At 43.8% G+C, this 27,692-nt stretch overlaps 1 protein-coding gene across 1 annotated transcript in view; it reads left to right on the top strand.

The window, feature by feature from the left end:
* The window catches only part of LOC142469876 (uncharacterized), a 511,728-nt gene that overhangs the window by 34,121 nt on the left and 449,915 nt on the right, over positions 1 to 27,692 (top strand). The gene's annotated exons all lie outside the window — the stretch shown is intronic.

Raw genomic sequence — 27,692 nt, 5'->3', positions numbered from 1 at the left:
AGAGTTTAATTAACTTGATTAAATGTACTCAAGAATCAAATTCCCAAACCATAATGCGATTTTGAGGCTCACTTAATTTAATGTAGAAGATATGAATGTTCCAATAAAGAGGAAAATAGTATTGACGGTACTTACAAGCCAACATCCCGACATTGCACTACTACAATAACCACTATTTACATGCTGAACATATAAAGCTATTAGCTAAGTAGATATCTAAGGTATTTCTTCAGCTGCAATTTAAAACGCAGATGAGGGGCAATATTAATTAATAGATCATGTCCATGTATTATCACTGCTTAATGTAAAGACCCTAAAGTCAGGTATACTATACTTAAAGGGACAATTGGATCAAAGTAAGTCAACAAAGCCAATTTAAATGGCCCCAACAGGGATACCGGTAATTTATTTGCAGACCCTAGCATTTTATTAAGCAAATATAATGATCGGTTGTCTAATTTTAGCATAAGTTGATCTTTATGGACATGTGTCTTTTGTCAACTTCATCTACTATGTAACTATCTCAAGGCATGCTGAGTATAGGGGGTGATTTTAATAACATATTTTCCCGCTTGAACAAGTCTGGTAATGTTACATTTTCACCCAATCAGAAATGCATATGATTACTCTCTTGCAGAAGTGAGGGACTGCACACACTGTTCAGCTCAGTAGCTCTTCTCTCGTATAGATCATTTTTTGATGAATACTTCCCACATAACTCTAAAAGGTTTTATATAGAGGTGTTTACACTATCAGACAACGCTCAAATTACTGTAGAACTGAATTGTCTCGGGGTAATAAGCCGTGCCTCCATTGGACACTAAATAAATATGTATTACAATTGAAAGAGGATAAGCAATGGTGGAAGGAATATATATAGAAATAAACAAGAATTCTGAAACTTCACTAGAGATGTGGGACGTCTCAAGGCTGTTATGAGAGGTAAACTTATTGCATTTGCTTCAGCCAACAACAATTGAAAGAAAAAATAACGTTGAGAGGATCTATTGGCAGATATTAATGGCTGTCACTTGAGAACCCCGAACCCGCTATCCATTATCGGGGAACCCTTGTGGGGAGTTTCTAAGACCTCCAGAACCGAAGTTATGACAATTTAGCAGATTGGTGCGTTTCAGAGACAGAGATATGACACTGATTCTTTTCAGCAAAAGAATATTTTTTTTGATTACCAGGAAGGGGTTTCCCGAGACACTGTTTTTTTTCCCCCACAAAGTTTCGCCTCTTAAAGCAAGGTGTGGCGGTTCCAGAGACCAGTTGCTAGCCCCAGCAGTTCTGGAGTTATAACCCCAAACATGTTATTTAGGGAATGGGTCCAATCTGACTTAGCCCACAAACAGTACAATACAAACACATAAGAAAGGACAGGGACATACAGTAGAGGCAACGTTTATTCTAACATTTGCTGTAAACTAGCCGGGTTACATTCTGGGTATGTGCTGGGTATGTTCTGGGCTAGTTTGAGGCACGTTTAAGGTATTTCTGCATTGACTAACGACCCATAGGATTAACACAGCAGGGATCCCTGGCAGTCCAATTCAGTTTGAATGGGACTGCCAGGGACCCCCGCTGTTAATCTGATACGCCATTAATCAATGCAGAAATGCTGGGGCTAGTTTAAGGAAAGTTTAAGGCATGTATTCAGAATGTACCTGGGTGTTTCCTGGGTTTTTGGGGGAATTGCCACTGGTTTTTGTTAGAATAAGAGTTGCCTCTACTGTACATTCACAGGGGGGAACACAGCAATAATACAAAAAAGGAGATAGAGTTGTATTCTCATGGGAAAACGTTAACAGAATACTATAAACAAAAATTGATACCTAGGGGCTAAAGAATCTACCAACTATTGGTAGTGATAACAATGTTTTTTGTGATAATTGGTGCAAAATCCTCAACAGAGCATCGCTTGATTTAATTCTATTGGTTATAGAAGAAGTGGGCAAACCGCTAAACACTATTTGGCATGATATTCTGAAAATAGAGATCATTATAGAGCAGACTCGCAGAAGTGTTCGGCATGATATTCTGCAAATAGAAACTATTATAGAGCAGACTCACCGAAGTGAAATAACCGTAAAATCACCGGATGAGTTAAAACAAAAACTTCAAAAGTTTAAAGATGATTTGACTCATTTAAAAAAAAAAAAAATTCAAGAAAATAGTGACTGATTATAAAGATAACACGGTATATCATTGGATAAAATCTGAGACGCCCAAATTTTCAAAATAAAACAAGGATAACATTTAAAAAATAAAAGTTTTTATAAGTGATTATGACACTGGTTCGTCAACTGAGGGTGGAATACCACAAACCCCAGGAAGAACATCTTTTTTAGACGAAGGGACAAACAACAACAAAAAAAGACGTAAGACAAAGAGGGGGGGGGGGGGGAAGAAAACCCACAGACACCACCGGTACTGCGACCACATCAACTTTAAGCATAATCTGATTATTAATCTTTCTAATTATCAATTATCAGAAATGGAGATTTTGATGTTGTCCAAAGGTCCCTCTTCTGTCCCTACCACAAGACCTGATCCTTTTGAACTAGATGTCGAACTGTCCAAATTCGAAAGGAATCTTAATTTAAAATCCTTTTTTTTTTTTGCAATAAATCCACAGATCAGCACGAACAGAAGTGGCAGCAACAAGAACAGGTAAAAAAAACAATCGGTGCAGACTCGGGTTAGGTTTATTGCACCCTTTAGGAATTCAGGTGTTAATGTGTTCATGCGCCTTGTTAAGAGTGATATAAAACATTACTTTAAAAGGAAGCATTATATGAATTTCAATCTCACTCACACAGAAGGTTGCTCTCAAAAACCTGAGAGAGAATAAGGATATCATTTTTAAGGAAGCAGATAAGGGAGGAGCGCTTGTCGTGCAAAATTACAGTCAGTACAAAACTGAGGCAATTAGGCAATCTTGAATGTTACGTTAAACTAGACCATGACCCCACATTAAAATATCAGACAGAAATTAAAGGTATTTTACAACTGGGATTAAATAACCTTTGGAAAGGGGAGGAGACTGTCAATTTTCTCACTATGAAAAGCCCTAGAAGGCCAGTACTTTATGTATTACCCAAAATCCATAAAGGTTTGCGTAATCCACCCGGTAGACCCATAATTTCAGCGACATGTTCTATTAGTCAGCCATTTGCAATATACGTTGACACTTTTTTGCAGCCTTTGGTTGTTAAGAGTAAGTTGTATATCCAGGATACCTTTGATTTCTTACAAAAGATACAGTCAACACCTCTCAGTGGGAGTGAAGTGATCATGGTGACGATGGATGTAACTAACCTATACACCATCATTCCTCACAAGGACGGTTTAAACGTAATAAGACAGAATCTGACAGCGACACACAAAACAAATCCACCAATTGATTATATCATGCTCCTCTCCTTCACTTTATTTTGCACAAAAATTATTTCAAATTCAAACACACTTTCTATCTGCAGACAGCGGGAACTGCTATGGGCAGTAGCATGGCGCCATCTTATGCTAATCTATATATGACTGATTTCGAAGAGATGTTCATCTTTCCGACAGTATATTATGACAAAATACGCTTCTACTGCAGATATATAGACAACATGTTTTTCCTTTGCAGAGATACAGCAGACAAGTTAATTAAATTCTTTGACTATCTAGATGGGCTTGACACCACAGTGCGCTTCACGAAGAGTTGGAGCAAACATCACATTTCTTATCTTGATGTTCTTTTAACACATGAAGATGGAGTTTGCATAGTGACTTGTACAGGAAGCCCACAGACAGAAATTCAACTCTGCTTGTGTCCAGTTTTCATCCTGAGCGGCTGAAATATATTTTACCATTTTCACAAAAGATCAGAGCCACGCACATTGTAGACAGGCAACCTAAGTTTAATGAGACTTTCAGAGACATTGAGGAGAGATTTGTTGAGCAGGGACATAAAAGATCAGAGATAAATGCAGCATTCAACATTGGACCTAAAAATAGAACTGGAATAACAAAAGACGAACGTATGACTTTTGTTAGTAAGTTCACAACAGCTAGTGGCTTTATAATAAAAAAAACACTAAAAAGGCATTGGAGAATATTACAGACTGATGATATCCTTAGTAACATCTGTAAGGAAGTCCCCAGGTTTGCATACAAAAGAGGAGAGAATATAAAGGAGATTTTGATTAAAGCTGATAATCCAAATTATTACAGGACTCCACATTTATTTGAGCAAACCTAAAGCGGGCTGTTACAGATGCTACGTATGCAATGTTTTCAATAGCCTGAACACAGGAGACCAGTTCCATCATCCAAGGAGTGGTAAATTGCTCAGAATGATAGATCGCATTAACGGCACGACTAGTAATATTGTATATATGATAAAATATCCGTGTGGGCTTTGCTACATTGGTAAAAGCAATAGAATGCTTAAGACCAGATTTATAGAACAGAAGAGCAAAATTAGTCATTGTGCGGAGGAAACTGCTCTTATAAAACATTGCTCTGATTTCAGTCATCCAGTCTCCTTGCTTAGGTTAATGGGGATTGAGCATGTTAAAAAAGTCAAAGCAGGGAAAGAAAAATATGTTTTATTGCTGCAACGTGAGGCATACTGGATACTCTCGCTTGCTCCATTTTCTCAATACCTATTCTCTCCTACACCCTCTATAATCTGGCTTCCGCACTGCTCACTCCACCGAAACAGCCTTCACTAAAATAACTGACGACCTCCATGCTGCCAAAGACAGAGGTCATTACACTCTGCTCATATTACTCGACCTCTCTGCAGCATTTGACACAGTGGACCACCCTCTTCTCCTCCACATTCTCCATACTCTAGGTATTCGAAGCTCTATCCTGGATCTCATCCTACCTCTGCCATCGTACTTTCAGTGTCTCTTCTGCTAACACCTCCTCCTCCTCTATTGATCTCTGTGTGGGGGTACCCCAGGGCTCTGTCTTGGGACCTCTTCTCTTTTCTCTGTACACACTCTCTCTAGGTGACCTAATAACATCTTTTGGGTTTAATTATCACCTCTATGCCGACGACACACAAATATACTTTTCAACACCTGTCCTTACATCTGCCGTACAAACCAAAGTTTCTGAATGTCTCTCTGCTATATCATCCTGGATGGCCCTCCGCCGCCTTAAACTCAACATGGCTAAAACAGAGCTCCTCATACTTCCTCCCAAACCTGGCCCTACTACCTCCTTCCACATTACAGTTGGAACTACAATCATTCACCCAGTAGCCCAAGCAAGCTGCCTTGGGGTCACACTCGACTCCTCTCTCACATTCGCCCCTCACATTCAAAACATTTCTAAAACTTGTTGCTTTTTCCTCCGCAATATAACAAAGATACGCCCTTTCCTCTGTTGCTCGACTGCTAAAACTCTGACTCAGGCCCTCATTCTCTCCCGTCTTGATTACTGTAACCTCCTGCTGTCCGGCCTTCCTGCCTCTCACCTGTCTCCCCTACAATCTATCCTAAATGCTGCTGCCAGAATCACTCTACTCTTTCCTAGATCTGTCTCAGCATCTCCCCTCATGAAATCCTTCTCCTGGCTTCCGATCAAATCCCGCATCTCACATTCCATTCTTCTCCTCACTTTTAAAGCTTTACACTCTTCTGCCCCTCCTTACATCTCATCCCTAATTTCTCGTTATGCACCATCCAGACTCTTGCGTTCTTCTCAAGGATGTCTTCTTTCTACCCCCTTTGTATCTAAGGCCCTCTCCCGCCTTAAACCTTTCTCACTTTCTGCCCCACACCTTTTATGTCTAAAGCACTTATTCCCATGATCTGTTATTTATATTATATGTTATTTATTTGATTACCACATGTATTACTACTTGAAGCGCTATGTACATTAATGGCGCTATATAAATAAAAACATTCAATACAATACTATACACACAGATACTGTATACCCAAAGGGATTAAATGACTTTTTGTCTCTAGGTTGCTTTATTGAAGAAAGGTAGCAGTTCTTCTTAGGCTGCGCTTATAGTGCTGGTTACGGCTATGTATGATGTCTCCCGTCTCCGCAGCCCTTGCGAAAGTTGTAATTTGAGTTTAGGAGACAGTCTCTTGCTACAAGGGGATTGACGTCAGGCAACGGGGGAAAGCAGAGGGGCAAAGACAGGAGCAAGGGGGAGGCTGAAACAGAGAGGAGGTGTAATTTCTGTTTGTATGCTGAATTTACTTTAAATTACGGGAGAATTTGCTATTTTAACAATGTTAATATAGTGTATTTCACCACACACACACACACACACACACACACACACACACACACACACACACACACACACACACACACACACACACACACACACACACACACACACACACACACTCACACACACATCCCCCCTCTCCCTGCATCAGAAGCTATCTGATTGGTTACAGCCTGTCACATGGTGAGACCGTCGCTGCAAAAATCAAATTCTACTGACTACAGAGAATCAGGTTGCGCCGGATTTAATGCATTTGTTTTGAAGCGACATCGCATCGCCAGCACTATAAGCGCAGCCTTAGATTCATTTTGCTGTCACTGTCTGCTGACATGGATTTATTTACACTGTCAGTATACCTCTGGGATTCTGTTATAGACCTTGAGTACCTACCATATTTTTATGTCTTTATCATTTTTTTCACTGGTCACTAGGGTTAAAGTGTAATGGGATAGAGACTGTTTACGTCCCTTGTGCTGATTTAGCCCCTTTTGTGTATTATGTGCTTGGATCATCATCGACAACATCCAGACGAGGATCGCTATCGTTTCCAAAAGATACGAGGCGCTATTGCGGGAAAACGGATCATTGAAAGAGGACGCAGGATCAGACGGACCAGATGCCTCCAATTGATGCCGAGGAACGCAATGACGTCGGGGGACCAGGAGATAAGGACACGTGACACGCAGCGCAAGGAGAATGCGTTCCATGAACACGCAATGCGAGGAAGATGCGTTCCACTACAAAGGAAGCGTGATGAGGAATCGAGTTGTCATCATACTGCGCATAACGGAGACAAACTACACTGCCACAGTATAAAAGGACGCCGGATTTACTGCAATGTGGATCACAGCCGGAGATAGCCAGCGGCGCACGACTGGATGGCACGCAGCGCGGAAAGGAGGGGCATCTTCACATTTTTTTTAAATGGTGTCGCAGGATGATGAGGACCAACTTCAGCACATATGAATTTCATCTAGGGTGATTAAACAGTGAGCATTGTGGGTGCTATACAGTATAATGGACTATTGAGGACTTTTTCATTACGCCACTAAGACTTCACTTGATAAAGACCACTTAGGTCGAAACGTTGTTTGGCTCAATAAATTAGTTGGTTATACTTTAAATCCGTGTGCCCTGTCTTCCTTCAGCCATTACGTGTAGTGGATTGAATACAGCCTATCTTTCAAAGACGGGAGCACCGGTAACGATCTTTTCATTTATCATGCTATTTTGCTGTGCAGCACTTACCCTTATTCGTATTGGAGTTTAAATGGCCTGTCATCAGCCATTTTCACGACAATGCGCTCTCCGGGTATGATGTCCTCAGGATCAATGAGACCAGGGCGCACCAAAGAGAGGGCGAGTCCCGAGTCAAGGAGCCCGGCTGTCCTGTGGGTGCCCATAGTCACAGGTGCACGTTCCTGTTATCTGGGGATGGCCCCGAACAGAGGTGCTGAGAGGAGCTTCTGCACTTGGCTGGGGAGGGTTGGCGGTTGTCTCCTGGACTTGCTCAACTGCTTGCTCCCATTCTATGCCAATATTCCATGGGGCTTGGCTAAGTTGCCTCTGGCTGGGGTGCTGTCCCGCGTTGGGGCAATCAGCCCTCAGATGCCTTGAACGGCCGCAGAGGTAGCACTTGCACTCATGCCCAAACCCTGACCGCCGGTACTGTTGTCCTAGCTGCTGTTTCCAGGCTGGCGTGTCTGCTTTTTTGGCATCTTGCTGCTGGTTTGGCTTAGTGCTCTTGTGGAGTGTAGCTGCAACAGGTTTCGTCCGAAATCCTGGCCAGGCAGCCACATAGTCATCTGCAGCCCTGGCTGTGGCTGGCTTTCTGCCCCTGATCTATTCACGAATCTCAGTTATATACCAGAGTCAAAACTGCTCCTTTACACACAGATCCAGCAAGCCCTCCAGAGTGGTTACCCCGCTCCCCTCGACCCACTGCAACTGTAGGTGCTCCAACTTAGCCAGGTACTCCACATATGACGTCTGCCTGAGCTCTCGATACCTCCTATGGTATGTTTCAGGGGTGACCTCATACCTTTTGAGGAGCACTCGCTTGATGAAGGGGTAGTTTTATGACAGTCCTGGGTACCCTTCGATAGGCATCCGCAGCACGTCCACTCAGCAAGGACAACAGGTACTTTATCCAATTCTTTTCATGCAGGTCATGCACATAACAATGCGTTTCAAAGGATTGCAGGTAGTCATCAATCTCATCCTTCCCCTCCTCAAAGTGGGGAAAGTTATTGATGTGACTGTGTGGGGTAACCAGGCTTTATAATAAAGGTTAAGCCCACTTGGTTGTCCCTGAGCAATGGGTTTTTTGGATCCTAGAGAGTCAGCTCTTGGACCCGTGTATTGTGCATGCATTACTGTGAAAATTATGCGACAAAGATTTTTCTGTGTTTTGCCTTTCCTGGGGTGCTGGGACTAGGAGATTTCTAGGCTGTAAATGTTAGGGTGGGTTTGCCGGAGAAAGTCTTCACAGATTGTATCTATGTATTGGGGTTCCGGAGTTATGGGATACCCCACAAATTGGATCCGGGAATCGAGTGAGATTCTCGGATACAGTCAAAGCACATTGCTCCAGGCAATCTCAGACCCTGGAAACGTTCTTGCGACTCAACAGCAGGGGTTCCTGCTGCAGCACCCAGAGGGACGGTAAATGGGGCATGAAGGGGTTAATGTGTCCCTGCAACATACACCGGGGTACCCAGTGTAATGAGGGGGTAACCCAGTGTTTGCCCAGACTCCCTAAACCCAGTATAAAGGTTTGGGGTTTACTCCAGCCAAGAATAAGGCTGAGAGGATTTTATTAAAATAAAGGCTAGTGTAAGGGGAACAGTGTAGTTTACACTCTATTTCCTACACCAAAGAACTGTAACAAACAATACACAGAACCCCAGCAAGCTCATTTTAGGAACCCCAGAGCCCCCACAAAATATATATACTGTATGCATATAAGTGTCAAAAAGGAGAGCTATTGAGCGTGGCAAATGTATACAACAAGCGACAGAGAAGCCCAATGCTACATCCAACAGGACAGAAACACACAGTAAAATACTTATATATTCTCTTGAAAAAGGGTCATTTAGTTTAACCCTTTGGCCAAAGAACTGTAACACATTTTAGCAGCAGAATATAGGAAAGTATATTTTATTAAGCAGCAGTGTTTTAAAATATGTTTAAACTTTATACATTAAATCAGACAGGGTCTTTGTCATGCAAGACAGTGGGAGGGGCTCCTAGCCACCTGGGCTTTGGTGCCGGTGAGTCTAACCCTAGGTCCATAGATCAAAGTGACACTAGCTGCCAGGAGTGTGAACGCCATTTCACTAAGAAATTTCACATTTCAATAAGATGATTGTGGGAAGTGCCAGTGTCCTGCGATGAAATACAGGCCATCCTGGCAAACTGTCACCACCCTAGACAGAGAGACACCAGCCCTGCAGGCGCTTTGCATGACAACTAAGCAAGATGGCGGTTTTGTCGCACATGCCCAGAGCTACGCTGAAGCTAGAGGTGCCAGGTTTCACAAACCTGGCAAAGTGTGTGAGTGGCTAGAGATGAAGTTCCCACGCTGCGGATTGGCTGTAATACTGCAGGGATAACTGAAAAGGATGTAAAAAAGTGAGCAGCCAGCCCAGGGAGCAGCCAGCCCAGGGAGCAGGTTTTCCCCAGTGAGCAGCCAGCCCAGGGAGCAGGTTTTCCCCAGTGAGCAGCCAGCCCAGAGAGCAGGTTTTCCCCAGTGAGCAGCCAGCCCAGAGAGCAGGTTTCCCCCAGTGAGCAGCCAGCCCAGGGAGAAGGTTTTCCCCAGTGAGCAGCCAGCCCAGGGAGCAGGTTTTCCCCAGTGAGCAGACAGCCCAGAGAGCAGGTTTTCCCCAGTGAGCAGACAGCCCAGAGAGCAGGTTTTCCCCAGTGAGCAGCCAGCCCAGGGAGCAGGTTTTCCCCAGTGAGCAGCCAGCCCAGGGAGCAGGTTTTCCCCAGTGAGCAGCCAGCCCAGGGAGCAGGTTTTCCCCAGTGAGCAGCCAGCCCAGGGAGCAGCTTTTCCCCAGTGATTCAATGGGATTCAATGTTTGTGCCAAGATTTCCAAGTTCTCAAGATCCTAAGTCCTAGGAGATCTAAGTGACTCCAAGCACATAGAAGCCTTGCGCAGACAGCAAGGAAACAGGTACAGGACTTTAAGCAGAACATTTCCTAAGTCAGATTTTCAGTACCATTTGGAGTGGAAAGTGCGGAGCTGCTGGGGGCTCGGGCCGATTTGAGCTCCAGAACTTTTGGGCTAAGTCCCCGTCAACCAACGGACAATTTACAGACTTTATTTCAATCAGGAAAGTCAGTGTTTCAACCCCAAAACCCCCAGTAAGTGTATTTTTCTTCTGCCTGTTGTAATTCAATGTGTGTTTTCCTATTTCCACGGAATAAATTACAATTTATTTGACTTATTGGCTTTGCTCAGTGATATGATCCCGGTTTTAAATGTGTAAGTACCTGGACCCCGTGACAATTGTAAGTTAGCCTGGGACCGGATCCCCCATCCTGGTTATGCGTAAAGGCACTGAAGGTGCCGGACCCCTCACTGGAGAGGGACAAACTGAGGAAGCATTGGCGAAACGCGTCTGACGTTTTTTGGTCTTTACAAGCCACCATAGCGAGGAGTTTGATTTCCCTGGCCCAGCGTCTCGCCGTCTGCGCATGCGCAGCGGAGCAGGGAAGCCGAGAACTGTCTGTACAGGGGAGATAGGCGGCCGGAGGAGGAGGACATAGCTTGTGCACGGGCTCTGGACATCCGCACTGCAGCCACCTACAACCTAACACAGACAAGAAACACCTGCCAAGAGGGAATCAGCCGAGACGGGACACCACAACCCAGAAAGGGACAAGCTGTGGAGTCTGGCGGCACCTCCTTCCTATGCTCGAATTTATCGGTCGCTTGTAAGTTTTAAATCTCTATTTTTCACTCGTTAATAAACTGTATTGCACTATTTTTTCCCTTTTATTCTTTTACTAAGGAAGATATCAGGAGGCATCTCCTCGGCCTCAATCCATTCAACTATACATAGAGGAGAAGACATCTGTTCAAGATACCAGAAATCTTGATATACCAGAGAGTACTTCCTCGCCTACAGTCTATATAATTACAAAAAGAGGAGGAGACATCAAATCAAGTTTTTAGAGATTGAATGTGAGTGTGTCTCCAGTCAACAAGTTTGATTTAATATAAGTCATCCCTTGTCTTCATCTCTCACCACTCTTAACAACCCCCCCCTCCTCTCCCTTCTCCATATCTAAAAGGATTAACCCAGTCGCTTATCACTTGATCCTGCCCCCACTCATGAAAATCCTGTCAGTCTTTCATGTTTCAATACTCAAACCAGTGATCCAGAATACACACTCGGTACCTATCTCCTACCACTTCCGTCATGGTACAAGGGCAACCTGAATATGAATTCCAATCGATTCTGTATTCCAAGTTTTCTAGGCCCATTATATTGCCTGATACATTGGAAAGGATTCGGCCCAGAGGAGAGGTCTTGGGTGCCTAGCCATCAGGTTCATGCGGCAAGGATGGTCAGGAGATTCCATTTGTAGCATCCAGAGAAGCCTTCATGGAGTCGCCCGGAGGTCGATCTTAGGGGGGAGGGGGGTACTGTGAGGATTCGCCATTCTGGCGGTTCTGTCCCCTTAACCTTTACCTCTTCGCGTGCGTGGTCTCCCTCTGTCTCTGCAAGCCCCATGTCCAGAGTGCGCGCTCCTCGCGGCGGGATCTACATGCGATGCATGCGCGATGTGCACTGTTCCCGGTCTCTTGCGGTCCCCGGGTCGCCAGGATTACACGGGTATGCGCGGCACGTGCACACATTCCAGCGGGTCCGCCTTAACTCCTAGTCTGTTACACGGATACCAGCAGTCTATCAAAAAGGGCACCTCCGGTTCCTTGTTGCCTCCCATTGGTGGGAGGGCCCTTTATGCCCTGTCTGCACACTCAGTCTTTGCCGAGCATAACCTTGGTTGTACGCTGTAACTCGCTGCAATCCAGAACTCTGCTGAGCTGTTTCTTTCCCTGCTGCCTGACCCTGCTTGTACCTGGACCTTTGTGATATTCTCCTGCACTGACCTCTGGCTTTGGATACCGACTATGCTGATCTCTACCGTGTTTGACCCTGGCTTTGGCTTAAGATGATCCCTCATTCTCCAATCCTGACTCTGGCTACGTACCCCAACGATCCGCTATTCTCCACTCCTGAATCTGGCAAGAACCATTGACTATGCTGTCTTCCGTAATCCTGACCCTGCTACGCATGACTATCCCACACTCTAGACGCGCCCTCACGGTTTGTGATCGGGGTTCTATACCAATCCCTACCTCAGTCCTGCGGTCGTGCCTCATCTGTGGTGAGCTACGCGTTGCAGTCCCCCAACGGTGGGCTACAGATAGCCAGCACTGATGCCACACTCGGTGCAAAATACTCCTTGAGCATATTGATATGATAGGTCCTAGTTCTACCTGTCTCACCATCTAACTGTACAACATAGTTGCACTCATTCATCTTTCGGAGAACCGTGTACGGTCCCGACCAGGCAGCCATTAATTTGTTCTCCCAAGTGGGCTTCAGAACAAGACTTGCTGACCTGGGATGCATGATCTACTATGGGCATTCTGATCATACCAAGTCTTCTGCTTGATCTGAGCATCCCTAAGGTTGTCCTGTGCCAACCCCATGAGCATCTCTTACCGGGCTCTGAGATTTTCCACGTACTGAAGCACAGAAGCATCAGTATTGGTACTCTCCCTTTCCGATCCCTCACGGAATGTCGAGAGGTCCCGTACCCTGTGACCATATAGCAGCTCGAAGGGTGAAAAGCCGGTAGATTCTTGCGGTACCTCTCGGTATGCAAACACAAGTGCTGCAGATGAATCTCCCAGTCTTTTCCCTCTGCCTCTATAAATGTTCGCAGCATTTGCTTCAGGGTACCATTAAACCTCTCACATAGTCTGTTCATTTGGGGGTGATAAGGGGTCGTGTGCTGGTGCTTCATCCCACACATAGCCCAGAGACACTAACAATTCACTCTAAGTCAGGGGGAACGGGAACATGTAAAGGGAAAGGTAATTCAACACCTGGTCGCGACTCAGTCTGGTTTACCTGTCTGGTCTCCGCAGAGACCCCTGGAACAGTTGGTCCCAAATGCAGGGGGACGGGATGATTCCTCTGCGATCTTGGCTGACTGACTCTTGGTAATCGCTGCAACAGGAGGCAGCTTGGCTGTGAACACATAGGTTACATGCCACAGGTCATGTCCAAGCCGGACCTCGGCATCTAACCTGGGCAATACCCCCACCTCCCTCATGCCACGTCTGGCACCCCAATCCAATAAGACCCGGGCAACCTGGAGTGACCGTGATCCTCTGTCTGGCATGGTCACTTGCATCCTGGTTCCCGGGAGCAAATCCTCTAGCGAACCACATCATGTCGGACCCGGGTATCAGTGGCACCAGACATCGGGCATCGCGCAAGCCGTCCACTTGGCGATCTCCGATGGTCACTCTCTACAGATGCTTCTGCCGGACATCTTTGGACTGCATCCCGACTGGTGCAACACGTTTTCCCTCTATCTCCACTGCGGGTTCCTGGGGGGCAAGTGCGGATCTCTCCATGGAGGTCCCTCTGTGGGTTGATTCCGTGGCTGTACTTGACTCCTCTGTGTGTGCCAGTCCCACATGGGCGACCGGCCTCGCAGCTGGAGAACTTGCCCATGATGGTGTCCATCGGACTTTGCACGGTCCGGACAGTCTGGTCTGATGTGGCCCACTTTATTGCACAAGTAGCACATCCTCTCGTGTTTAAACTCTGCAGCCTTGGGGATGCTGCCTCCTGCTGCAGGCTTGTATATACACTGAGGGATTTGTTTGGCCACCTTGACCAGCATGGCTGGTCCCTTGGAAGCCTTTTTCTCATCCATGAAAGAGCGACTGGTCACGAACTGAACAGCCATCCTTGCATCTATACGGTCAAAGACCCATGCCCTCACGTCCGAGGGACACTGCTGCGATAATTGTTCTTGAAAGATCAAGTCCAGTAACGTGTGGTACTTAGTGGCACCACAACCCTCCACCCACTGAGTCCCCTGCAATTCCATGCGGGACCCATTCCGGACATAGGACTCCATGGGGTAACGTTCCCCTGTCCTGAACATGCCCCGGTATGCTTCTGGGGTGAGGGAATACTGCATCAGCCGCATTGCTTTTACATGCTTGTAATCATCCCGATTGACTGGTGGAATAGCCTGCAGAATCTCTTGAGCCACTCCGGACACAAGGGGTGCAATCGCAACACCCAATCCCGTAGTGGCACCCGGTATCTTTGACATTGAGTCTCAGAGTCACTCAGAAAACCGTCGATCTTGTCGGTGCCATCCACAAACTTGTTGAAACTGTGGCGATCCACTCGGGGATGCCTTGTTCCCCGTTGATCAGGTGGGAGGGAGGAGACACTTGTCCATGTATTACTGCCAGCATACGAATCCTCTCATCTGCTGTAGACCCCTCTCCGCATGTGGCAAGGAGTGTGATGATTGCAGGGGTGATGGGTCCAGCAGACACGGGGACTACCTCTTCCGCAGTCCCAAGAACCAGTCTCTCACCATTATCCCGGTGATCGCCCTCTCCTTCCCCATGTCCATCTCCCTATGGGGCTGAAGTGTGATCAATGCTGCTGCAGGTATGGGCACGTTTGCCTCAGGTAAAGCAATACTGGCTTCATGGTATTCCAAGTCCTCCTCCAGTTGCAACTTTGACCGACCAGCCGTCGGTAGTCCATAACTTTCACACCGGGTAGCGACCCAAGCACGGTCCCAGGACCGGAACCGTCCCGATCGCTTATCCATGTTCACCCGCAGGCACAAAGTTAGGTGACAAAGGGAAACCATATTTTTCGTTCTCTTGTGAAACGTGGGTACACTACCTCTTGCTTTGGAAGCTCGCAATCTTCGAGTCTCCCTCTTTGCTATAGGATCCCGCAGGAAGCTATATCATAGGCTCAATCAGATCCCACCACTGCCACCAGAAAAAAGCCTGGCACGGGAGACCAAAACTTTTAACACTTTTTATAACGGGATCATATGATTGAGCAAAGCAAGGAGGTAAAATAAATTGTAATTTATTCCACGAAAAGACATATGTTTCACAATTACACTCAAAATACACTTACTGGGACGGAGAAAAATAAATTGTTTCCAAAACGAAATCTTGAAAAATAAAAAGTCTTTAGGAGCAATTTCCCAGGAGCGGGAGTTGCTCACGAAAGGGCTTGAAACGATCCTTTGTCAGCGGCGCCAACTGCAACCAGGTAGATCTGGCGGTGAGCAGAAAACTGATTTCTAGGGAGGATTTTGTCCAGTGGTCTGTGTTCTCATGTCCCCAGGAATCTGGTGGTATTCCTGAGTACATGTTTCGGGGTAACCCACAACTCTTGCTCCATTCTACCCAAACACACCCTGACAACATTTTATCGTAAAATCATCCCTGAAACTCACACCCTGCGAATCTCTGCTAGTTGGCACTCCTGGAACAGTAAACCACACATACATCTTTATTATAATGCAGTTTACATGCCATAACTGGGTTGCAGAGCTGACAATCAAAACTCCCCAATATGGCTCGGGGTCACCCAGCCGGGCATAATACCTTTATTATTGGCTTGGGTACCCCCTCACCGTCACTCCAAGTCCTTCTGCAGATAAATTACATCCTGCTCTGATTCTATTACCTTACACAATTTAGTGTCATCAGCAAAGATGGAGACTTTGCTCTCGATGCCAACCTCAAGGTCATTAATAAACAAGTTAAAAAGCAGGGGTCCCAGTACCGATCCCTGAGGTACTCCACTCACGACTTTAGCCCAACCTGAAAAGTTCCATTTATGACAACCCTCTGTTGTCTGTCCTTTAACCAGTTTTCAAACCTGGTGCATATATTTTTACTGAGTTCAATTTGCTTTATTTTGTACACTAACCTTGTGTGGAACCGTATCAAAAGCCTGTGCAAAATCTAAGTAGACCACATCAACTGCATTACCCTGGTCTAAATTACTACTTACCTCTTCAAAGAAACTAATAAGGTTAGTTTGGCAAGATCTATCCTTCATAAATCCATGCTGACTATTACGATTAATTTTGTTTTCCATTAGGTATTCCTGAATATTATCCCATATTAAACCTTCAAGTAGTTTCCCCACTATTGAAGTCAGGCTTACAGGTCTGTAATTGCCTGAATGTGACCTTGCTCCCTTTTTATATATAGGCACCACATCTGCTTTACACCAATACTGAGCCTGAGGAAATTGAATCTTTGAATATTAAATGCAATGGTTTGGTTATTACTGAACTTAACTCCTTGAGAACTCTTGGATGTATGCCATCGGGGCCAGGTGCCTTATTTACTTTAATTGTATCAAGCCACCTCTGAACTTTTTCCTCGGTTAACCTACAGTATTGTTCGTTAATATGGAGGTTGCAGCTTCCTCCTGCAGCACTACTATTGAAATGGCTTCTTCCCTGGTAAACACGGAGGCAAATCATTTGTTTAATACCTCTGCTTTTTGCCAATACTCTGCCTGCCCATCTCACACTGATCAAGCTAGGGGAAGAGGGGGACGGGGAACGGGAAAGGAACTCTCGCGACTGCTGAAAAAATGATAGGGGCTGGTAGGTGTCCGCCTTGACAAAGCCCGCCCAGCGAAACGTACGTTGGCATGCAACGTAATGACGTCAGAGAGGCGGGGCTAGTGTTCATGATCGGAACACAGTAGCCTCCCTCCGCACAGAGGAACGCTCTCATTATGCTTATGTGAGAGCCTTCACTCCTGTTTTTACTAAGCAACAGATATACTGGTTCCCGAATCTACACGGGACCATATACATTGTAAGTGGTGTAATGCTCCTGTAAGCATGCACCAGCACTATCTGTTTGCTTGGCAGAAGGACATTATTATGTTTATGGCAATATAGCCTATTCACTCCTGTTGAATCTGAGAGTTCTCATAGGCACAGCTTTGCAATATTAGCACCATATGTAATATTGGTCAGACGTGATTCTGTACGGACCATATCTGGGGCAGCGCTTAATCCAGACCACAAACTATTGGATTGTATGTTCGCATATGCTTCTTCAACTGAGCACTATCTATCTATGGTCATTTGTGATTTCGGATTAACCATATCAGGGTTAGCCCGTTCCCCAGACCATTTAACATTGGCCCCCCCACCTGGAGCTGTGTATTTGTGGGGGGGCCATGAACATTGGCTTCATACAGCACTGTGTCTCCAGTCCTCATGACAGTGGATATGGGTCATAATAAAATTTAAGTTTAACCCCAATAGACCCACTGTACAAGCACCTCCACGGACACTCAATGCTATGAGACACTGATTTAGCCTTCCCTTCTGATGGGACACGGGGAGGAGTCTCTCTAGCTCAGTGTATACTTACCTCATAGCTATAGTATCATGGTGTGTGGGGCTGCTGCAGGGCCAGCTGACTATCTATATTAAATAGTCTTTAGTCAGCACCCACTGAGCCTATCAGTAAACAGCATTCACCACACCTATCTACTTACCAACTAGATCGGGGGTGTCCTTTAGAGGTGGTGCACGCTTCTAAAGGTGGTTTATTTCAATACATAACGGAGTGATCACCATCTCGCCCCACTGTACTTAGTATTTAACTGGTGTCTAGGTAGGTCCTAAAGGACACTGGGGGACCTATTCTGTTGGGTTATCCCGGCAACCAGACCCACACTTTTGACAGTGTACATTATCCAATACTCATTACTCAATGAAGCAAATCTATACCCCTGACCTACGAGCCCATACACTCACAATCTAGCAGTGCTTACTGAGGCCCACTAGGGGCAGCTGAATATTCAGACTGCCTTTTTTCACTCAGATTCATATGGTATTGACCTGGACTGACTATCGTTAGGGTCCACCTTATTTAGAACAGCTCTCTATTCTGACTGTCGGTCTATCTGACCATTTAGGACCCTTGGATAGCTAAAGTAGGGTAGGCAATATACGTTAGCCACTACACCTACAATTGTCCTACTGCCTTCATTTTAAATTCGCTTATTTTGGCACGACCATACGGCTAAGCCCACTTATTCTATTGTGGAGCCTTTTATTTTACTTTGAGAGGATGTCTCTCTATTAAAGTGTTTTATATTCACTCATTTTAGTCCTACACACCTCCCACTCCCATTCACCAGGTTCGCCTTGGTGTGTCTTTTTAGAGTATCCTGTGATTAAATTGATTTTGAGTGCTCTCACATTGGGGTTTCTTCTCTCTCCTTGTGTCCATCTCACACTGAAAGGGTCCTTTATTTTCTTTCCTGATTTTTTTGTTATTAAGGTACTTAAATAACTTTTTAGGGTTTTTCTAACTTTCTATTGCAATCCTTTTTTCAATATTCATTTTTGATAATTTAATTGCCCTTTTGCAATTTTTGTTACTTTCCTTATAATTCTGATACGATGTCTCCGTCCCTTCTGACTTCAAGAATCTAAACGCCTTCCTCTTCTTGTCCATTTCCTCCCCTACCTGTTTATTTAGCCACATTGGTTTTGACTTATTTCTTTTATATGTATTACCCAAGGGTATACACTGATGAGTGTGCTTTTCTAACAATGTTTTAAAGACTGCCCATTTATCTTCTACATTTTTCCCTGAAAGAGCATCATCCCAATGTATTACTTGTAGATTAGTCCTCAGTTTATTAAAATCTGCCTTTCTAAAGTTTAAGGTCTTTGTTGAACCCAAGTAATCTGTTTTTTGATCATTTATTTCAAATGAGACCATGTTATTTATTTATTTATAAAAATGTTTTACCAGGAAGTAATACATTAAGAGTTACCTCTCATTTTCAAGTATGTCCTGGGCATAGAGTTAAGACAAATAGTACATGGTTACAAATACAGTTATATAAATGAACAGGGTATACATTATGTACAAGACATTGCATGCACAGTTAAAGAAAATATATACAGTATTATAGGCTTATGAAACAGTTACAGACCAGATTAAAATGTGAGACAGCCTTAGTTTTGAAAGAACTTAAACTGGAGGTTAAAAGAAGCTCAATACCACTTGGTTAAAATAACTGAATGGTTTCTTTACATGCAACAAATGCATCGGTTGCAAGTTTAGTTCCAAGTGAAGAGATTTCAAAACTAATATCACAGGGGCTACATTCCCAATTAAGTCTTTTATAAACTGCAGGAGTGCCTTCACGGTCTACCTGTTGGAATGCCCTTGCGGGCTACAGTATGTAGGACGAACAGGTAGGCCATTGAAGCGACGTTTTGCAGAACATATCTATAATATCAAGAGAGGTTTGGATACACATTGTGTTTAACCTTGAAATGATTGGAGACACTATCAAAACCCACAGGGGTTAATACGTAAGGGTATCGACTGCCCCAAACAAAATTGGAGAGGGGGAGATAGGATCAATCTAATATCCAGGCGTGAAAGCCATTGGATCTATACCCTTAAAACATTAACCCCAGGAGGTCTTAACATTGACTTTGATCTAGCCTCATTTTTGAAGGATAGTTAGGTCTCTATATATATATATATATATTTTTTTTAAATGCATTATTCTAAGAGATATATATCTGTAGATTTCCTCCTCTAGATCCTCGATTCTTTTTCCGCCATTATGCATGTATGCACCACTGGGTGCTGTCCTCTAGCTAATATAGGCTGCAATTAGGTTTATATTATATTATAATCTTTTAAAGGTTGTTCATGCATGCACTTGTTATGCAAAGTCAACATAAGTGTTATGCTAATAATTGTGTAATAGATCAATTATGGTTGTAATTCACATGCCAAAATTGTTTTTAATGTCAGTATGGTTTTTAAAGATATTGTATGATCATTTTGTTATTAGTTATAATGTGTATTTTTTATATTTTATGTACACTTTGGGTTAAGTGTACATTTGTGCTTTGTATTCAGGCTGCTATTTTCATGCTAGAATTGCTTATCACATCCTTACAGTTAAAAGGCACCATAGGGTTCAATTATCCAATTGGAGCCACAGGACTGCTTACAATGTGCTATAAGTAGCACACACATCCATCAGAGCTCCATACCCCTGACGAAGTGACGTCACGAGTCACGAAACGCGCGTAGGGTGGAGTTAGGACTAGCGTGAGATACGTGCAGGAGCAGGCTGAGGAGGGGAACGGCGGTGGTTTGGTGACATCATCAGAGGTGGTCTGGTGCTCCGATTCACGGCCGAGAGGAGACAGTTACATAATCTAGCCTCTACCCATACACCACGTACCCGGTATTCAAGCCTGCGGACGGCACGTCTGTCATCTGTTTTTTAAGATCCATTAGCATGTGAGTGCAATTGTTTGTGATCTTACTGTTTTATTAAATGTGTTACGGTATTACACTATTTGCATTACCTTTGCATTTTATGTATGTCGTGACTTCCATATCGATTGAGCTTTGGAGAAGACAGGAGTGCAGAGGAACCAGAGACCCACTGCTGTCCAGTCCCACATATTGAAGCACAAGACAAAGATACCTTTCAAGGTCTATGCTTTCTGCTTTTATGTAAGTAGTTAGCTTCTTTTTTTGTGTGATCTCCAGAACCAGGGACACTGCGCAATGGTTTTTCCTGTCTCATTTGTTTTCAGATATTGATTCACTTCCAAGAGAGTCCAAGATTTACATCAGTGTGACATATGGACGTTATTCAGAGGTTTTGGACTTTATTTATGGGAGGGCCTGGGTTAGGTTCAATATCCGCTGCTAAAGAGAGTAATAGTATGAGTAGAAATTTGAGTAGTTGTTTGCAAATTTGTGATGTTTACCATTAGAGTGAGCGGTGGTTGGTGTGCTGGTTTTTAGAGTTCTCCAACATTCAGTAGATAGTGAAAGGCTTTTGAGTAGTCCAGGGTGTATGGTGATGTTGGGTGTGGGCCAGGATGGAGGGGATTGTAATGGATAGAGTAATGTTTCCTTGAGGCCCCGAGAAAGAATAAAGCTGAGGTACATACCAGGTTCATTTTGCCAGAGGTAGGTAATGCTGAATGGAGCTGTTGTGAGGTAGGTGTGCGTGTGTATATATATATATATAGACTAAGCAGCAGGGGTGTGCCTTTTCCTTGTGAAGTGTTTTACTGCATTGCAATGCTACTGTAGGGTCTATTCTGGGTTTGCAGTGGGCTGAGTGAGTGTTGGAGGTAGTTGTTGGAGGTTGTTGTGTGCAGTCAGTTTTGGAAGAGGCTGCAGTGAAATAAGTTGTAAAGAGTTGGGGGGTTAAAATGTGCAGGCTAACAAGCATGGGATCATAGTGTGGTCAGAGTAGCTCACTGTTTGCTGTCTTCTGTAGAAAAGATTGCAGAAAGGTGCCGTCCGCAGATTTTATTACAAGGACAAGGGAGGTGGAATTGTAATCATGGATTCATCCTATTATAGGAGTGAGTCCATGAGGATTCTTGGCGACACAAATGCATATAGGAAATTAGAACAAAATCCATCTGTTGGTTTTAAAAAGATATTAAACGAATATCTACATAAAGGTTTTGCTGATGGAGTCATTTCCAAGGCAGAATTGGAATTCTTGGATGTTCAACAGCCAAGGATTCCAATATTCTACTTTATTCCAAAGATACATAAGGATCTCTGGAATCCACCCGGTCACCCCATTATATCAGGGATTAAATCATTGTCATCCAACCTTTCACAATTTATAGACTTCACTCTGCAAAAATATGTAGCTCAAATACCCTCTTATCTCCGTGATACAACTCATGTTTTGAATACCATCAAAGATCTAAAATGGGAAGATTATTACATATGGGTCATGTGTGACGTGACCTCATTGTATACCATTATAGACCATGAGTTAGGCATCGGAGCAATAAAGAGGGTATTAGATAAAGATGAGACCCTAGGATCAGTCTTCAAACAGTTTATATTGGAAGGAATAAGATATATCCTCACTCATAATTTTTTCAGCCACGATAATGGCTATTTCCTCCAGATATGCGGCACGGCCATGGGAACCAGATTCGCCCGAGTTACGCTATCTTCATGGGCATGTGGGAAGATGATAGTATCCTATCCCACAACCCCCATGGGGTGGACCTGGTGCTATGGAAACGTTATATTGATGACGTGCTGTGTATCTGGAGGGGAACGGAGGAGGATTTAGGCAAATTCCTAAAAATATCTTAACACCAATAACTTGAATCTCAAATTCACATTCAATACAAGTTCATCCTCTATCAACTTCTTGGACCTCACCTTGTTTATAGAGAAGGGAGTAATTGAAACTAAAACCTTCTATAAAAAGGTTGATGCAAATACATACCTACTAGCGTCCAGCCATCACAATACAAGATGGATTAACAACATACCTAAGGGCCAATTTTTAAGAACAAAACGTAACTGCTCTCAGGTTGCGGTGTTTAATAAACAAGCTGAGGATCTAAAGAATAAATTTGTCGATAGAGATTATAGTTACACAAAAGTTGCTAGAGTATTAGAAACAGTGAGTAATCTAAAAAGAGATGATCTTGTATCTATGAATAGTGATAAAAAGAGCAATAGGGCATCATCGATAGGTTCTGAATTTATACCATTTATCACCAAGTACAATGATATGGCACCCAAAATAACAAAAATTATTAAGAAACATTGGAGGATTCTACAAGGTGATAAAATGCTAAGTATGATACTCCCTAAGTGTCCACAAATAGTTTTCAAGAAGGCGGACAATCTTAAACTTCAGTTAGTTCCTAGTTGTCCGCTAAATGCAGGTAAAGAGCTTAATACCACTTGGCTATAAGAACTTAATGGTTTCTTTACATGCAACAAATGCATTGGTTGCAAGTTTAGTTCCAAGTGTAGAGATTTTAAATCTAATATCACAGGGGCTACATTTCCTATCATGTCTTTCATAACCTGCAAGAGTGCCTTCACAGTCTACCAGTTGGGCGAAAGGGTAGACCGTTGAAGCGACGCTTTGCAGAGCATATTTACAATATTAAGAGAGGTTTGGAGACACATAGTGTCTCCAATCATTTCAAGGTTAAACACAATCAAACTCCAGAGGGGTTAATTTGTAAGGGTATTGATTGCCCCAAACAAAACTGGAGAGGGGGTGACAAGATTAATCTAATATCTAGGCGTGAAAGCTATTGGACTTATACCCTTAAAACATTAACCCCAAGAGGTCTTAACATCGACTTTGATCTGGCTTCATTTTTGAAGGATAGCTAGGTCTCTATATTCATACTGTATTGTTCTAAGATTTATATCCTTAGAATTCCTCCTCCGGATTCTCAATTCTTTTTCCGCTATTATGCACTCATGTATCATAGGGTGCTGTTCTCTAGTTAGTAGGGGTTACATTTTTGTTTTAAAGGTTGTCATGCACATGTTATGCATAAGTCACCATAAGTGTTATGCTATTAATTGTGTAATAGATCAATGATGGTTGTAATTCACGTGCCAGAATTGTTTTTTAATGTCATTATAGTTTTAAAGATATTGTAGGATCATTCTTTTATTGGTTATAATGTGTTTATTATATATGTTATGTACACTTTGGGTAAAGTGTACATTTGTGTTTTGGATTCAGGCTGCTATTTTCATGCTAGAATTGCTTATCACATCATTACAGTTAAAAGGCACCATAGGGTTTTATTATTCAATTGGAGCCACAGGACTGCTTGCAATGTGCTATAAGTTGCACACACCTTCATCGTAGCTCCATACCCCTGACTAAGTGACGTCACGAGTCACGAAACGCACGTAGGGTGGAGCCAGGACTAGCGTGTGATACGTGCAGGAGCAGGCTGAAGAGGGGAACGTAGAAAATAGCTGAAGCGCTCAAATGCAGGTGTAATGAACAAAATAAGCCAAACCTTGAAAAAGAACGCTGTGATGTTCGAAACGCGTTGGATGGGTCTTTTGTCACATTAAAGTGCCCTTTTAATCATTTTTTGTTTTGGGTCCTTCCTTCTCCATTTGTGCTGGTGCGCTTTTTGGTCTCCCTTTTCCTGAAGAGGGGAACGGCAGTGGATTGGTGACGTCATCAGAGGTGGTCTGGGCTCCGAGTCGTGGCCGAGAGGAGACAGTTCCACGATCTACCCTCTGCCCATACACCACGCACCCGGAATTCAAGCCTGCGGACGGCACATTTATCATCTGTTTCTAAGATCCACTAACATGCGAGTGCAATTGTTTGTGATCTTATTGTTTTATTAAATTTGTTACGGTATTACACTATTTGCATCATTTTTTGCATTATATGTGTGTCGTGACTTCCATATCGATTGAGCTTTGGAGAAGGCAGGAGTGCAGAGGAACCAGAGACCCATTGCTGTCCACTTCCATACACTGAAGCACAAGATAAAGATACAGTACCTTTCAAGGTCCACGCTTTCATGCAAGTAGTTAGCTTCTATTTTTGCGTGATCTCCTTAGCCAGGAATACTGCGCAATGGTTTTTCCGGTCTCATTTGTTTTTTAGATATCGATTCATTTCCAAGAGAATCCAAGATTAACATCAGTGTGACATACGGACACCATTCAGAGGTCTATTGGACTCTAATATCCAGGTTCATTTATCTGGTATCGCGCCAAGGACTGTTCTCTCATTTTTGTTTCATTAGCCCATATGGATAGGCTTGTTGTTTGTCCTTAGGCAGCCACCCTGTTGCTTCATTCAAATGTCTTTTGGGGGTTTATATTGTATATTGGGTGGTGCACTATAGAGGTTATTATTCCTTTATTTTATTGCACCATTTAGTTGTATCAGTGTTTGCAAATAGGTTGAGCGCTTAGTAAATGTGTTAGTTTAATTTCTATTATTAACCCCCAAAAACCTGTTCCCTTTTGATGTAATGGTAATCTCATTGCCCCAGTCTATGTCTGGATTATTAAAATCCGCTATTATGCAAACATGACCCAGTTTTGATGCCTTCTCCATTTGCAAAAGTATTTTAGCTTCCTCAATCTCAGATATTTGGTGGTTCATAGCATATCCCTACATTTTCTTTTTCCTTTACGCCAACTGCTAATTTCTATCCACAAGGTCTCTACATTTTCATAATTCCCTTCATAAACATCTTCCCTTATAATAGGTTTTAGATCCGGTTTAACATATAAACATACTCCACGTTCTCTCGTATTTGCTCGATCCTTCCGAAAAAGGGAATAACCCTCTAAATTAACTGCCCAGTAATGAGTTTCATCCCACCATGTTTCAGTAATGCCTATGATATCGTACTGCTCCCTTGCATCTATTAATTCACGTTCCCCCATATTATCTGTCAGGCTTCTTGCATTAGCAAGCATGCATTTAAGTGCCTATTTTATTAAACCAAAGGAAGGGACTGATGATCCCCTTTCTTTTTTATACTGTAATACGAGGGAAATACTCCAGTAATATCGTCCTGAGAAAAAATATCTTGGTGCTAAAAAAAAGAAAAAAAAAACAGGATCCAGCGTGCGATTTTGCAACCCAGAGACCCTATAAGGGACCCCTGGGTAATCCCTGGGACAGACACGAGTCAAAATGTCTATTTACTACCTGGTTTTAATATATGCTATAGGAGCTGGCACCACACAATGGGGGGTTCATTATCTCCTTGGCTTGCCCTCAGTTACTTATGTGATCTTACCCCCTCCCTGTCCTATGATGGTTCACGACCCACCACACAGGATGTAGCCAGACTTGCTGTCCTCTGTGACGGGATTGTCACTGTGCTGGTGCAGCAGCAGGTGTTTCAGCCCCCAGGGCACTAATCTGCCCAGAAGGATTAACCCTGCGGTGGTCCATGCTTTTGAATGCGACCCCGCAGCATTAATCTTTTTGAACCATCTGCAGGGAGAAAATACCAATACTCACCTTTCAGATGGGCTGCAATGCCACGTCCGCAGCCGCCCCTGCAGTCTGGATCTGTGTCCCCCTATCCGAAAGTAAGAGATTCAGGCTGTATTTCCCTCCCCCTGGATGAGGTTGATGCCTTTATATTGGGCTCTACATCATTAGAGTCTATATGGCCATATTTGGTCATCTACATCATCAATGGGGATGGGCAGGACACGACACTCTCCGGCCTCCTTGATGATGTAAATGACCAAACATGACCATATATCTCCCTAATACAGGGGTTCTATAATCCCTCATACTGCTCCAGTCCAGCACCAGGAAGTGTTACACAAGTTCTTAGGTGTCGTAGAGATAAGGTGCTGCCCTCCCTACCTGCGTGCAGGTAATGTCTGGTAAAGTCAGACCGGTACTGACAGCTCGGGTCATCTTTGGTGATCTGGTTCAGCTGCAAAGCAAATTCATATCAGGGTTCTGCAAGATAGCATGAGTGGGGGTGGTGGGGAAGAGAAGCTCGCTAAGCATATGCAAGGGTGAGACTACCGAGTAACCCTGCAGGTGTAGTCTCCGCTCTACTGTGCTTCAGGAGGGCCCCTTATGGGTCCCACTGGGGTACTCCCAGGCCTAAACAGGTTTACAGTACATCAGTCACAACCTCCTGCCTGCAATTCCATCTCCTGAACCCACACCAGGTGAAACTTCCAGTACACAAGTAGAAGCAGCCATCGAGGTGCTGGTCGTAACAGACACAGGCGGTGCAGCTGAACCCAGATCCAAGGCCACAGTGTAAAAACTTGTTATAATGTTCCACACCCGATTAGAAATGGGCCCTGCTCTGGCAACCTTGACAGCAGACAGAACACCAATAAACAGGTGGTCCTGTATGCTGGAAGTGTCAACCACATTCTCTAGTACTGTCAGTAAATAATCAGGTGAGGTCAACAATGAAAATGCTGAAATAGCTGGGGACAAAAAGGAGATACTGACATCGGAGTTCTGCAAAAATAGACCACATAAAAACCAAAATCAACGCTACTAACTGCTTCCTCTAAATTAGGGCTACTTTCCACAACGACCTGTTCCCCTGAAACATGCTGAACAGGCGCAGGAGGTTCCCGAGGCATGCTCACAACCAGAGCTGAAGCATGCCAACTACTACGTCTACTCCAGCACATGGTACCAGCAGGAACAGTCACTGTTACATCTACCTCTGCGGTTTCAATTGCAGCTGGAGAAATACACAGAGAATAGCTTTGAATGTTCGGCATGTAAACTGTCTTTCTTGTAATAGTGCAATGTCTGGATGTTGATTTGTAAGTGCCATTAATACTTCCAATTTATGGGAAAATTCATAATTGTTACATTAAATGAAGTGATCCTCAACATCTATTTAGGGTTTGGGAATTTGATGCCTGATTATCAAGTTGGTGAAACCATGGAAGGAGCAGCCCCAGCACACTGTATCACTCCAAGTCCTCAGACCCAATCACATGAAGGGCCTCTAATATAC

Source organism: Ascaphus truei, chromosome 1 (genome assembly GCF_040206685.1).
Source record: "Ascaphus truei isolate aAscTru1 chromosome 1, aAscTru1.hap1, whole genome shotgun sequence".
In the NCBI taxonomy this organism is placed as follows: Eukaryota; Metazoa; Chordata; class Amphibia; order Anura; family Ascaphidae; genus Ascaphus; species Ascaphus truei.
This window is presented reverse-complemented; position numbering and strand designations above follow the sequence as displayed.